The 14,287-nt window shown below is 39.8% G+C and overlaps 1 long non-coding RNA gene across 3 annotated transcripts in view; it reads left to right on the top strand.

Annotated features, from left to right (window-relative positions):
• Positions 1-7,610, top strand: part of LOC144255764 (uncharacterized) — a 52,515-nt gene extending 44,905 nt beyond the window's left edge. For 2 of the 3 annotated variants that reach the window (XR_013343929.1, XR_013343927.1), the window contains one exon: positions 6,736-7,610. This is a non-coding gene — a long non-coding RNA (uncharacterized LOC144255764). The remainder of the gene's footprint in view (positions 1-6,735) is intronic. The other variant, XR_013343928.1, reaches the window with a different exon arrangement.
• The last annotated feature ends 6,677 nt before the right edge of the window (positions 7,611-14,287 follow it).

Here is a 14,287-nt window from a genome sequence, read left to right as displayed (position 1 = left end):
TTTTCTATTTCAATTGAATTGCATTCTGGAACTTGCCTTTTTATTATTGAATTCACAATGCATCAGGGATTTTTCTCCACATATGTGTTTCATTTCATCATATGTTCCATCTTTTATTTGTAAAGCATTTCCCTACTGGTAAACATGTTGGTTGTTTTAGTCAGTTTTTTCACTGCTGTGACTAATGGGTCTGACCAGCACAACTGTAGGGGAGGAAAAGTTTATTTGAGGAGTCACATTTCAGAGGTCTTAGTCCATAGACAACTGACTCCCTTCCTTGGGGCTCTAGGTGAGACAGAACATCATGGCTGAAGAGTGTGGCAGAGGGAAGCAGCTCATGTCACAGTGATCATGAAGCAGAGAGAGACTCCAGCTCCAGATACCCCATATATACTCCATAGCCACACCCCACCTGCCTCTAGTTACCAACCAGTTAATCCCATGAGGGATTAATTCACTAATTGGTTTGAGACTCTCACAATCCAATTACTTCTCTCTGAAACTTCTTACATTGTCTCACACATGAGCTTTTGGGGGCACCTCATATCCAAACCATAACATTGGTTGTTTGCAGTTTGGTTTTGGCATGTCCTCCATAAGCCCATGTTCTTGTGACTTGGTCCCCACCAGCTTGGAGCTATTGGGAGGAGGCAGAACCCTTCAGAGGTGAGGCCTAGTAGGAAGGCTTTGGCTCACGAGGTTGGAGGGGTCGGGTATGTCCTCTAAGAGCGACGCCAATATCTTCCTCTCTTTTTCCCCCAGTCCAGAGGTGACCATTTCATTTTGCCACATTTAATCAGTTTGTAGTCTTGAAAAGCTGCCTCCCCACAGGTGTAAAGCTGTGGGGCAATTAATCATGAACTGAAACCCCTAAAACTGTGAGCTGAAATAAATCTTTTCTCTTTAGAGTTTATATATCAGGGGATTTTCTATAGTGAAAGGAAGCTGACTAACACAGTGGGGTTTTGGAAGCTCATGCCAAGATGAATCTGGAGTGAGCTATTAACTAGGGATCAACACCTGGGAAAGCTTGGGGTACATGCAAAGTTGGGCCAAGGGAGACCCCACACAGTGTTAGCCAGCCATATAGGGAGTTCTGGAAGCTCAGACAGTATTGCCACGGGAGTGGTCCAGCACTGGGCAGACAGGGGGACAATTTTGGAAGTCAGATTCCCTCTTCCCCAGGGTTGTTTGCTACTGCTATTTGCTTTGGCTGATGCTGCTGTCTTTTGGCTTAGGGACTTTCCTGAAATAATTCTATAAAATCAGTATTTGTCCTGGGTGACCACTGAGATCTCTGATTCTTTGGCTTAGTAGATACCTAATGACTACACAAAGATATTCTTAAATTCCTTGGAGGAGGTCTCCCAGTCCTTGCCAGAGAGCTCCATGTACATGTTGGGCATGCCTTCAGGGCCACAGCTGTGAAAACTCTCCTTTAGCCTTCACTTCCTGCTTGTGCAAAGCCTCAGGTCAGCCACAAGTGAGAAATGGTCATTTTCTCAGATCTTCCTGCATGTATACAGCCCTGCACATGGGCCTGGCCTTCTAGATTCCCAAGAATACACTCGAGTTTTTCAAAGCCACTAGGGAAATAGCACTTCCCAACTTTTCTTTTGAATTTTTTGGTTAGCCTCTTGTTTATCCCAGCTGTTATCCCAGTGGTGAGCTGCTTTAGTGTTTAACAATTGTCAGATTGTTTTTGACAAATATCCTGGTAAAATCTCTTTACAGTGAACAAGCTCTGAGTCGAGTACAATAAAGATGAATGTTGCAAGAGGGGTTTCAAGGGAGCTTCCAGACAGGTCAGATAATAATTCTCCTGGAATGGAGATGTTTAGGTAGCTCCAAACCTATACTTCTCCTCCAGTTGTTAGTAGGCTGCTGGTTTTCACAACCACCATAGCTGCTTGGCTTTGGTTTTCAGGGCTTCCATAGATTTGGGGAATAAGAGAAGTGAAAACTACTATGAAACTCACTATTTCTATCAAAATTCAGATGCTTTTTGCAATTAGTCACTTCAAATTTTTCAAGGCTTTGGCTAATTTCTGGTTTTCTGCAAAAAGTATATTTTGATTTTTTACCTAGTATTCTCATTGCTTTTATGGAGGAACAGATTTTTGGAAATCCTCATTTTACCTCTCCAGAAGTATTGCCTCTTATCATATGAGTTTTAGGAGTTGTTGTATACTCTAGATGCAAGTCCTTTATTAGGCACATGATTTACAAATTTATTCTCATAGCCTGTGACTTTTCATTCAATGGACATTGTCAAAACATTTAATAAATGTTTCTTCCACAATTAACAAGTTGCTAATGTAAAGTACTTCATTGTATTTATCTTTTATCCAGCAACAGAAACATATACTCTTATTCTTACTGATTCCTGCATTTATATACAGAATTTTATATCTTATGGCTTTAGCTCCAAAAAACTTTAAATACTACCAATGAAATCAGGCACCCATACATTGTACTTAATTTTTATATCCTTTTATTTATATTATATTCATTTTGTTGTAAATTTTATTCAAATGTAGTGTCCACTTAAAAGTACAGAGATAATAAATTTACTTATCAATGAATTTGCACAAAATGAACTCATGCAACCAAGATCAAGTTCAAGAAACAACATTGCCAACATCTCAGAAGCCTCTCAACTAACTTGCAGTGATAAATACCTTCCCAAGGGTAGCCACCATAATGATTTATAGCACTATACAATAATTTTGACTGTTCTGAAATATATATATGAAAACTATAATATAATAGCACACTTTTTGCTTGGTTTCTTTCAGGTAACATGATGTTTCTAAACCCATCCATGTTGTTGCATATTCACAGTTTATTCATTCCCATTGCTGCATGATTTTCCATTTCACAAGCATGGTACAATTAATTAATCTAACCAGCCATATATGAGCATTTGGTTTCTTTTCAGTTTTTCAATTTTGTTTTTCAGGGTACTTGGGATTGAACTCAGGGGCACTCGGCCACTGAGCCACATCTCCAGTCCTATTTTGTATTTTACTGATAGGCAGGATCTTACTGAGTTGCTTAGTGCCTCACTTTTGCTGAGACTGGCTTTGAACTGTAGATCCTCATGTCTCAGCCTCCCAAGCCACTGAGATGGATCACAGGCATGCGCTACCAAGCCCAATATGATAGTATTAAAATAATACTATCATAAACATTGTTGTGCCTGTCTTTTGGTTAATTCATGTATACATTTCTTTTTTATTTAGCCAGAAATGAAATTGCTGAGTCATAGGATATACATAGTACATACTGCCCAATACTTTCTGAGGTGGTTATAACAATTTAAACTTTCATCAAAATTGTAAAAGTTATTCCTCATACTGTGAAATAATTGATTTTATCTTTTCCATTTTTGACACTTTGTGAAATAATTGATTTTATCTTTTCCATTTTTGACACTTTGGAGTGTCAAATGGTATCACCCTGTGTTTTTTTAATCAACTTTTTTATTTTAACATCTTTATTGAAATGTAATTTATATACAATTAAACTTACCTATATTAAATATACAATTAAATTTTTTTCAGTAAATTTGTGGAGTTGTGTGACTATCATCAAAATACACTTTTAGAACATTTTAGTCATCCAAATAAGATTGCTTATTCTAACCTACATTTAATCCTTGTTTCCATGCCAGCCCGATTCCCACCCCATTCACTTACTTTCTCTATTGCTTTGTCTTTTATTTTTATTTATTTATTTATAATCAACTTTTTTAATAATCAACTTTTTGATGTATAATTTACATACAGTAAAATACATCCATTTTGAGTGTCTAGTTCTGTAAGTTTTAATATATGTATCCATACAAATAACCATCATAATCATAGTATGTCATAACAACAGACAAATTTCTTTTCCTAATATAACTCTCTGGCAAATACTAGCAAATGCTGTGCCAATCCTATAATTATATAAAATCTATAATTTTAGTAACTGAGTACCTATAGGAAATGGTGTAACAATCATGCAAACGGAATACTGCCCTCTGGTGTTTCCACAAATTCTCCTGGGATCTAAGGTCTTAGTATTTTTTTTCTCACTTTGTTTCTTTTTACTTTATTGATTTCTGCTCTTCATTATGTTCTCTGCTTTCCTCCTTTAAGTATAAACTGCTCTTCTTCTGATCTATTGAGATAGAAACTTAAATTCTTTGATTTTGACCTGACTTCTTTCCAAGTACAGTCAGCACTCTGTACCCCAGGGTTCCACACCCATGGATTCAAGTAGATTAAAAACACCATAAGGGCTGGAGATGTTGCTTAGTGAGGGAGCACTTGCATAGCTTGCATGAAGCCTGAAGTATGACCCTCAACACCACAAAATATAAATAAATAAATGTCTGTATTGACTATGTGCAGACTTTTTTCTTACCATTATTCCCTAATCAATACAGTACAAAAGTCTTTTCATAGGATTTATATTATATTAGTTATCACAAGATTTAAAATGCATAGGAAGATGTACAGAGCTTATATGCAAATAATACACTACTTTATATATAAGAGTCTTGCCCATTCATGTATTTTGGTATCATCAGGAAGGTCCTGAAACCAATCCCCCTTGATATCCAAGATGACTGTATAAGCATTTAATGTTGTAAAGTGAAAATTTCATTCAATTAAAAATATTGCCTAATTTATCTTTTAATTTCTCTTGATCTTAGGAGATTACAACTATATTGTTTAATTTCAAAACATTTGGAGATTTTCCCACATATCTTTTTGTTATTGATTTAATATATTTACAACTGAATTTCATTTTGATGTCAGGACATTTATTACTTTAAGTCATTAAACATTTATTGAGGGCTTCCAGCTGCAGGTGACACAAAGCAAACACAGTCCACTTTTTCTCTGCAACTAAAAACAACTATAAAATTTGAATGGAACACATGCATCAACTTTTTGCAGACTCTAAAAAATAAATTACAATGGGTTCACTGGAGAAAAAAACAGAATTTGTAGTGCCACTGAATTGGCAATGAGTTTATCATTTTATTCTTTCAGTATCACCCAGTCTAACATAGCTCAAAACCTGGAAATGAGCACTTGTTGTGGACAGAGGTGGCTCCAGGAGACACTCTAGCTCTTGCTTGATGACTAGAAATAGTAACTCCTAACACTCAGGGAAATATGAAAATCTGTGCCCCCCACCCCACTCCCTTATACTTAAGCCCAAATGCAATCCAACAGCAGTAATGGCAGCAGTGGGGTTACCAAACCTTCCTTCCTATTTGGTGGAGTTGCAGTTCCAATAGCATGGGAGACCATTGCTTCTTCTATGTCTCTCTTCTTTTGTCATTGCAAGACCAATAAGGGGAGCTGCAGGGAAAAGGAAAATACCAGACACTCATGAAGAGATGTGTGCTATGAAAAACTATACCTAAAAGTTGTTTATGAACTCCAGGACTAACACGTAGGCCAGACATGTAATATTCTAATCCTACTTAGCATCCTGAAGACTAGAATTTAACTAATTGCTATGTTGTAGACTAACCACCCAGTGGCACACAGCCAAGACAGACCTGAAGAGCCCCCAAGTCCCCAAGATAACAAAATGTACCAACAGGGCTTAGATAGTAACTGATGCTGGAACTTAACCTATAGAGGTGGGTTGGAAATTGTAATCCTAATTTGGTCTGTTGCGTGCTAAACAACAACAACAACAAAATCAGCATTCTCTGTAAAATTTAAATAAGACCCAGAATTTTATAACTTAACATGTAACATATCAAGAATACAATTCAAGGGCCAGGCACAGTGGTGCATGCCTCTAATCCCAGCATCTTGGGAGGCTGAGGCAGGTGGATCATGAGTTCAAAGCCAGCCTCAGCAATTTAGCTAGGCACTAAGCAAATAAATAAAATACAAAAAGGGGCTGGGGATGTGGCTCAGAAGTTAAGAGTTCCTGGGTTCTATCCCCAGGACCCCCCCAAAAAAAAAAAGATGGGGCAGGGGTGCTGGAGCTATAGCTCAGTGGCAAAGCGCTTGCCTAGCATGTACGAGGCACTGAGTTCAATCCTTAACACCACATAAAAAATAAATAAGTAAAATAAAGGCATGATGTCCATCTACAGCTACAACATTTAAAAAAAAATACAATCCAAAATGAGTTGGCATATGAAGAATCACTAAAAGTTTAACCTGGATTATAAGACACAATAAACACCAATTCCAAGGTGGCAAAGATGTTGGAATTTTCCAACAAAGATTTTAAATTAGATACTAATAAAATGCTTGAGCAAGCAATTGATGACATCCTTGTTATTTTTTAAATTTTTTTGTAGTTGTTGATGGGCTTTTATTTTTATTTATTTTTATGTAGTGCTAAGGATCAAACCCAGTGCCTCACTCATGGTAGTCAAGCACTCTACCACTGAGCCACAGTCCCAATCCCAGAATTGATGACATTCTTGAAACAGATGTTAAAACAGAAAGCCTTAGAAATGAAATAGAAACTATAAAAAAGCACCAAATAAAAATATTATGACTGAAAAGTACAATAAGTGAAATTAAATGCTCAGTGGTTGAACTTGGAGCAGAATGGAGATAACAAAGGAAAGACAGTGAATTTGAAGACAAATCAATAGAAAGTCTCCAATCTGAAAACAGAAAGAAAACAGTAGGGGGGAAATGTAGAGACTAAAGGGCCTATCGCACAACCATAAAAGATCTAATGTTTGTGTTATTGCAGTTCCCAGAAGAAGAGGACAACCACAATATGTTACCAGCTCTGCTACTCCTGAGCCTGCCTGCTTAGCAGTAACTTTAGACAACGGACCTTCCTGAGCACCATACAAAGCTCCTAACATTGCACATTGCAACTGTGGAAAAGCTGCATAGATGTTTCTAGTTTCTGTAACTTTCCTGAATACAAAGAATCATGCTTGAATAGTCTTTAACCCCATAATGAAACATGTTAATAAAGATTGCTGGCATAACTCTTTAGATCTGCTTCTCCATCAGGTGCAGCACCCCCACTTGATCCCAGCTTTATCTTTAAAATCATCTTCATGTGTGAGTCTTTATTTTTCTTATCCCCTTTTGCCCCTCGCCCAGAACCATGAGTTTAGCTGTGCTGGTTGTGGCAATTGGTGGCCCATACGAATCCAAATCCAGACACAGGGGAACTTTTTCAGTCATTAGATGCCATTTAAGATAAAAAATCCTCAAGGTAAGGAGGTGGGGTGGGGGAGAGATTTGGAGTCAGGTGTAAAATATGGGAAATATAGGCTCCAAAGAAAGGCATCGTTATGTTTCTATCCTTAAAGATGTGCTTAAGAAAAGAGGTAGTTCTGTTAGAAGATCACAGCTGTTGCAATTTATAGAATACATTACTGAAACTTGTCCTGGGTTTCCTAAAGAGGGAACAGTTAGTTTAGATTTATGGGGGGAAATTGGCAAACATCTACATGCAAGACATAAGGCCCAGAAAACATTTAGGTCCAGGCTCAAGACTGCCTTAATCCAACTCATGAAAATATACAATGGTCAGCTCCTAACGCAGCTTTTGACCTTGAAAACACTGTTAAATGTGTTATTGCAGCTCACAAGAAGACGACAAAGAAAGTAAAAAAAAAAAAAAAAAAAAAAAAAAAAAAGCTGAAATTCTGGTGGCAGAACACTCCTCTGGTGCTTTTGAGGAGATTCAAGAAATTGAGCAAACCTCAAACAAGATAAGTCCAGAAAAATCCACTTAAAAATAAAAGTCAGAGAAGAGGTCTTTAGAGCATCCCCTGGAAGCAAAACTGGATTCCAGAGACAATTGATTTCTCATCAGAGACCATAAAGCCAAAAAGAAGGAGTCACAATATTAAAAATAAAAAAAAACTATCAACTTAAGAATCTATAGCCAGAGAAAATATCCTTCAGGAATGAAGATAAAATAAAAGGCACTATCAGAATGAGAAAAACGAGAGAATTCATTGCCAGCAGACCTGCTTTAAAGAATGATGCATAAGGGGCTAGGAATATAGCTCCGTCATAGAACACTTGTCTAGAATGTGCAAGGATCTGGGATTGATCCCCAGCAACAAACACACACACACACACACACACACACACACACACACACACGAGTGATGCAAGCTCCTCACAGAACAGGGAAGAGACTGGAAGAAAAGATGAAACATCAGGAATGAAGGAAGAACAATAGAAATGGTAAATGTGTAGGTAGAATAATGGACTTTCGTTCTCTTCTTGAAATATTTAAAATATACTTAATGGTTGAGAGGGGAACACACATAGCATGCATGGTCTGCTACAGTTTTCAATTCAGGTGAGGTGTAAGTCAATTATCACATGAAAAGAGTATATTGTTTATTAAGACTGAAAGACCCTAGCCCAGTTAGCCCAGTTAGCCCAGTTACCTAAGGCCAAGATATGAAACCAAGATATCAGGCAGGCCATAAACAGGTTCAGGCGCCAGGCATGCTTTCCGGACAACCGGTTGAAGAACAGAGCACCCGCATCCTGAGGCATGAATGAATAAACCGGAACAGATAAGCAGGAACAGAAAGAATAGAATGCAGACCTGTGGTTTTTGGAATGCAGACCTGTACCCCCTAGATGGCCTATATGCTAGATTTAAACAAACCAATAAGAAACTTGTTGCTTCCCGCGCGCGCGAAACCTGTCCCAAACCCTATAAAAATCTCTGTATCCCCAAGCCCGGTGTGCCAGTTCACCAAAGCTCCGGCTGAGGTTCTGCTGGACACCCGCAGGCGCCTGTGTCCCAATAAACCTAAACCCTCTTGCTTTTGCAGCCAGTGTTTCGTGTGATTCTCCTTGGACAGGGAAACGGGGGTCTTTCAAAAACGGGGTGCTTTTCAAGACTAACATCACCAATGTTATGGTTTAGACAGGAAGGACCCCTGAAGGTTTATGTGTTGAAGGATTGGCCCCTAGCTGGTAACACTGTTGGGAGGTGGTAGAAGCTATGATGTGGGGCATAACTGGAGGAGGTGGGTCACTGGGGGGCATGTCCTTGAAGAGTATGTCTTATCCTTTCTCTCTCTCTCTCTCTCTCTCTCTCTCTCTCTCTCTCTCTCTCTCTCTCATTCTCCTTCTTGCCAGTTGTGAAGTGAGCAGCTCTGCTTCCCCACACCATCCCTGCCATAATGTTCAGCCTCACCATAAACCCACTGTGATGGGGACCATGCAACTATGGACTGCAAGCTCTGAAACCATGAACCAATATACATCTTTCCTCCCTTAAGTTGATTTTCTCAGCTCTGTTGTCACGGTGACCCCTAAAGAGTTTCTCTAAGGGGAAGCAAAGAAATAGAACGTTGAAGGGATACATGCCCTCCACAGAACGGGTGTCTACTATGGGAGTGATGAGAACTTATTTGTAAGCTCATGGAAATTATTCAGCATCAAAGGAAAACTTGCTGCAGAGAAGAGGTAAGCCCTGGAAAAAGTGAGTGGGTGCTGGCTTCATGGCCTTTGATAGAGGCAGAGAGTATGCCCCAGGGCAGTTTGATATATTTGAAAGTAAGAAAGTAAATAAATTGACTTAGTTGCTAAAGAAAGAACAAATCTCGGTGGTTTAGCACAAGTGTTTTCCTTGTTGTTCTCACAGCACCATCAAATGCAGATCCAGTTTCCTCCCTGGAGTGACTCAGGGATCCAACTCCTCATCCATGGCTCTGTTGTCCCTCGGGCCCTCCTCATAGGCACTCTTGGGATTCCTTCCATCTGGTCAGCTGAGGAGCAAAGAGAAAGAGTGAGAAGGACCAAGCATCACACATTACAGTCCACTTCAGAAGTAGTGTAGGCCAGAACCCCAGTCACATTGCCCCAACCAACCTGGGAGGCCAGAAAATGAAAGGTCCCTGCATCCAAAACAGGAGATGGATCAGTGACTATCTAGCAATGTTCACCACAGGGACAAAGGGACTGTTTTCAGCTAATTGCTGCCTTTTCCCAGTGAAATCAGAAGCAAAGTCATTACCTGAATGTGAGAAGAATCAAATCAAGGAAACAATGATTTTGGAGAGATTGAGAATGGATTCACTAAGAGGATTTGGCCCAGCAGCATTGATGGTTCACTTGAAATTGGTCCAAATTTTAGAGTCAGGCAAGCGCTCATGTCAGGATGGTTTTGTTATTGATTGTCGTTCTTTCCTACAGCCATATTCGGCCACTTGGTACAGGAATAGAGTAAGAGAAAAGAAGAATTTAACCGAAGTTGGAGTTTTGCCTGGCGAGAAATTGGGAAAGAGGAGCAAGGGAATTGGGGGTGTGGAAGGAGTGATTCCAATGCTGAATCAAAGAGGTTAAGATCACTGACAAGGGGAGTCACTGACAGAAGAGTGAGAGGTTTTTTCCCACACAGGGGTAGCACAGTGGGAAAGGACAGCACAGAGCCCCTGCTGTGTCCTTGGGAGACCAGCTCACCAGAATAGCTGGCTGTATCCAGTCGCAGGAACACTGAGGAAGTTTTGAGTCCCTACACCTTGCAGGTCTTTCTACAAAACAGCCATGTTCAGGCAGAAATCTGGGCTCTCTGCCCAAAAGTCTAGCATGGTCACCCCACTGTCAATTGGAGATGTCCCTGGAGGGAGCACGCGGTTTTGTATTCCAGGAGGTTGGAAAGTTGGCTGCGACAGCTGTGGGAGGTAGGTTTTATTTTTCTCCATCAGTTTGCAAACCATACCAGGCACATCAGAGCTGACTGGCAGTGAGCAGAGAAGGCTGGGAAGAAATGGGCTGGGGTTGGGGCTCAGGGGTAAAGTGCTTGCCTGGCATGTGTGAGGCACTGGGTTCGATCCTCAGCACCACATTTAAATAAATAAAATATTGTGTCCATCTACAACTAAAAAATATATATTAAAATTAAATTTAAAAAAGAAAAGAAAGAAAGCCAAGGTACCACTGAGAATCCCTCAGAGCAACCAGACACCTGCTGAGCTCAAAAGCCAAACTGAAGAGGTGGTATTATTGGTAAGGAAGAATGTTCCAGTGATTGGAGGATTTTTTGGGGGGGGGCGGGGGGAGGCTTTCTGCTTGGCACGGCACCCTGAGGAGGACAATTTCACTTCCATTTGCTTGGTTTGTTTAATTGGGTTTTTTCTCTCTCTTTTCCCCACCTCCTGCAGCCTCTACTCTCCACCAGAGGCGCTGAGACTCTTCCTTCCCCTTCCCCCTCCTCCCTACCTCCTCTATTTCCTCCTTGTACTAATAAATATGAGAGACTTGCTAGAACCATCTGTTGGCACAACTAATATGGCCCTAACGTGACCTTGGTCTGCATTTATCAACATTCTCCACTTGGCTAAGCTGGAGTTCAGCAAGAACTGGGCTGGGTCCTAAAGAATCTGGCCTTAAAGCTGTATGCATGAGGCCCTTGGCTTGATTCCCTAGTACTAAAGGGGAAAAAAAGAGAGAGAGAGAAAAGAAAACAAAAGAAAAGAACAATTCTTCTCCTCTGCATAAGATACTTGTCCAAACATGTTGCAAGATGACTCAGCATGGAAGACAGTGGTTTCTCACTGGTTGTTCCACACCATTGATTTGGAAAAGAAATAGCAAGTACATAGATACTTTTTTTTTATATATATTACATGCTGCATGGAAAAGAACTAATTGTGTTTGGTTTTAAGTATGCTGGTCAGCTTCTGTTATCATCACGAATATCAGAGATAATAAACTTGAAAAGAGAAAAGATTCCTTTTAGCTCACAGTCCTAGAGATTTCAGACCAGGGTTGTTTGGCTCTATTGTTTTGGGGCCTGTGGCAAGTCACAAAAGTATATCTTGATGGGATCATGTGGCAGAAGCAGCCCTTATCTCATGGCTAGAGGCAAGAGAGAAGAAAAGGAAGAGGCTGGTATCCAAATATCCTCTTCAAGGGCACACCTCCAGTGACCAGAACACCTTCCACGGAGGCTCCATCTCAACCACTTGCCAATAGCTCCACAGGCTGGGGACCAAGCATTTAACAGATGGGCCTTCCTGGAACACTTCTCCAAACTGTAATAATATCACATATTTTGGTAGCTTGGTATCTACTTTCTTTTTTAGTTGGTGTTCCATTACAGAAAGAAAGCTATTTATACCTGTAATTATTATCCTGTCAAAAATGACAGCCTAAGCACTATAATTGAAAACCCTGCATACACAATGAAGTATGCTGAAGGCATGAATTATGCTGAAGTTATTGTATTTGACAAAAAGATCACAAGGGAAACAACTGGAAGAAATACATCACTGAATGGCCGCACTTAGCAAATCAGGAACACTAGGTTTTGTCCCACAGGATGTTCTCCAACCCCACAGACTATGCATCCAGTGACTGTTCCACAGGATTTATTTATAATAAAGCCAGTGACTTTAGGTGGGGAGGGAAGGAGTTCTCGGATTCTTACTTCATAGAAAAGGACCCAATTCTTTGCACCAGTTCTATTTCTTTATCTAGTTAATATGAAATGAAACCTGTGTACCCAAGATTTTGAGAAGGATCATTTCAGGCATTCAGAGTGGAGAAAGACAGCACATCAGAAATGAATGATTGGCATCATCAAAGGTTTTTTAAAAAGGATCGATGGATAAGATAAAAAGTAGTTGACTCCTGCTCTACAATGACAGAATCTCCTAGATTTTAGCTGGAATTTGACCTCATGAAATAAGAAGAGCACCTCCTTATTTCAACCAACTGTGGCCCCGACACTACTTACGATCCAAGAGATATAAGCTGAAGTGGTGCATACAACTTTCAGAATTGTCTGTGGACATAGAGAATGTGCCACTGTCCTTCTCTTTTCCCTGGTCTGGAGTGTGTCATGACTGGGGCAGGTATCTAGGAATCGGTGGTGAAAGCAACGATGAAGCAACAAGATAGAAGCCCCCAAAGTCCTGGAAGGTTTTATCATGAAGAGGAGATAAACTTGTTTGGTTGTTTCTTGGGGGTTGATTTTTGCTTTTGTTTTTGTTTTGCTACTGAGGATTGAATCCCAGGGGCTTACCACTGAGATATATCTCCCGTCCTTTTTCAATATTTTATTTTGACACAGAGCCTCACCAAGTCACTGAGACTGGCCCGGAACTTGCAATCATCCTGCCTCAGCCTTCTGTGTCGCTGGAGTTACAGGTGTGAGATACTACACCCAGCCACCTTGCTCTTTTTAGTGTTTTATTATCATATCCACTACATCTGTACTTATGCAGCCTCTCAGCTTTCTAAACTAGTGTCCGTGGCTCTTTTTTTCTTCTTCATATTTATTTTATGCACCTTTTCCAAAAATCAGATTTTTCTTCTCTTGATCATATCTATATTTTAACTTTCTAGTTCATTAATTTTGGCTCATATTTCATAAATTCCTTTCTTCTATTTGAGGGGATTTATTTGGCTATTCTTTTCCAGACTTCTTAAGTTAAAACATAGCTTATTCCAATTCAGCCATACTCAATTTTTAATAAATGTGATGGCTTCATGTACCTCCTCCCGAGAACTGCCTAGACCATCCCACAATGTCAGCAAGTGGTGCTCTCATTCATTTCTGACCACTTGACTTTTTCATTATGACTTTTCTCTAAAAACCAAAATTATTTAGAAAGGTGGTGAGAAAATTATACATTGATACATCCTTTTTAGAATGTACTTTTGAGTTCATTTCTAACTGTTCTATTATGGTCAGAGCACTGCTTCTTTTTGGAATTAGTATAGGTCTTATTTATGACAAAATCTTTGTCCATTTTTGTTAATAATTCTGTATGTGTCTCGAAAGTCCTAATTGGTTTGTCCTCACTCTCAGACTTGGTTATTGATTCTATTAATGTTGTCACTTCTCTTTCATGGTCCAGGTTGTCCTCATGTGTTTAGGGACTCTGGGTTGTATGTACTCATGGTATTTGTCACCTGTCTCTGAATGCAACTTGTGGTTACTATCATGGAAGCAGCAGACAGCAGTCAGTTTCATAGTATTTTGAAGCACTCAACAAATGAGGGGGTTCAAACCTGAGGTTTCTGCTGAAGTGGGTGGTCTCCATTAACAAGCCTGTCTTGTAGGTGAGTTTCATAGAAGAGAATAACTTTCCCAAGCTCAAAACCTGTGAATAACACAACTGGGCTCCTAACCAGACCATCTGGCCCCAAACCCATTCAGTTCTCATGATACCTCTACCAGCCCAAGTCTTCCCAATGCCAACCAGGCCCCTCCCAGTTCCTAATGCCACTAACCAGACAGCTGTTAAACAGAATGTTTAAATATATTTCTTTTCCTTTTATTCTTAAAAAAAAAGAGA

The sequence above is a fragment of the Urocitellus parryii genome, chromosome 7 (genome assembly GCF_045843805.1).
Source record: "Urocitellus parryii isolate mUroPar1 chromosome 7, mUroPar1.hap1, whole genome shotgun sequence".
NCBI lineage: Eukaryota > Metazoa > Chordata > Mammalia > Rodentia > Sciuridae > Urocitellus > Urocitellus parryii.
The sequence above is the reverse complement of the archived record's forward strand: the minus strand, read 5'-3'. Positions and strand labels throughout refer to the sequence as shown.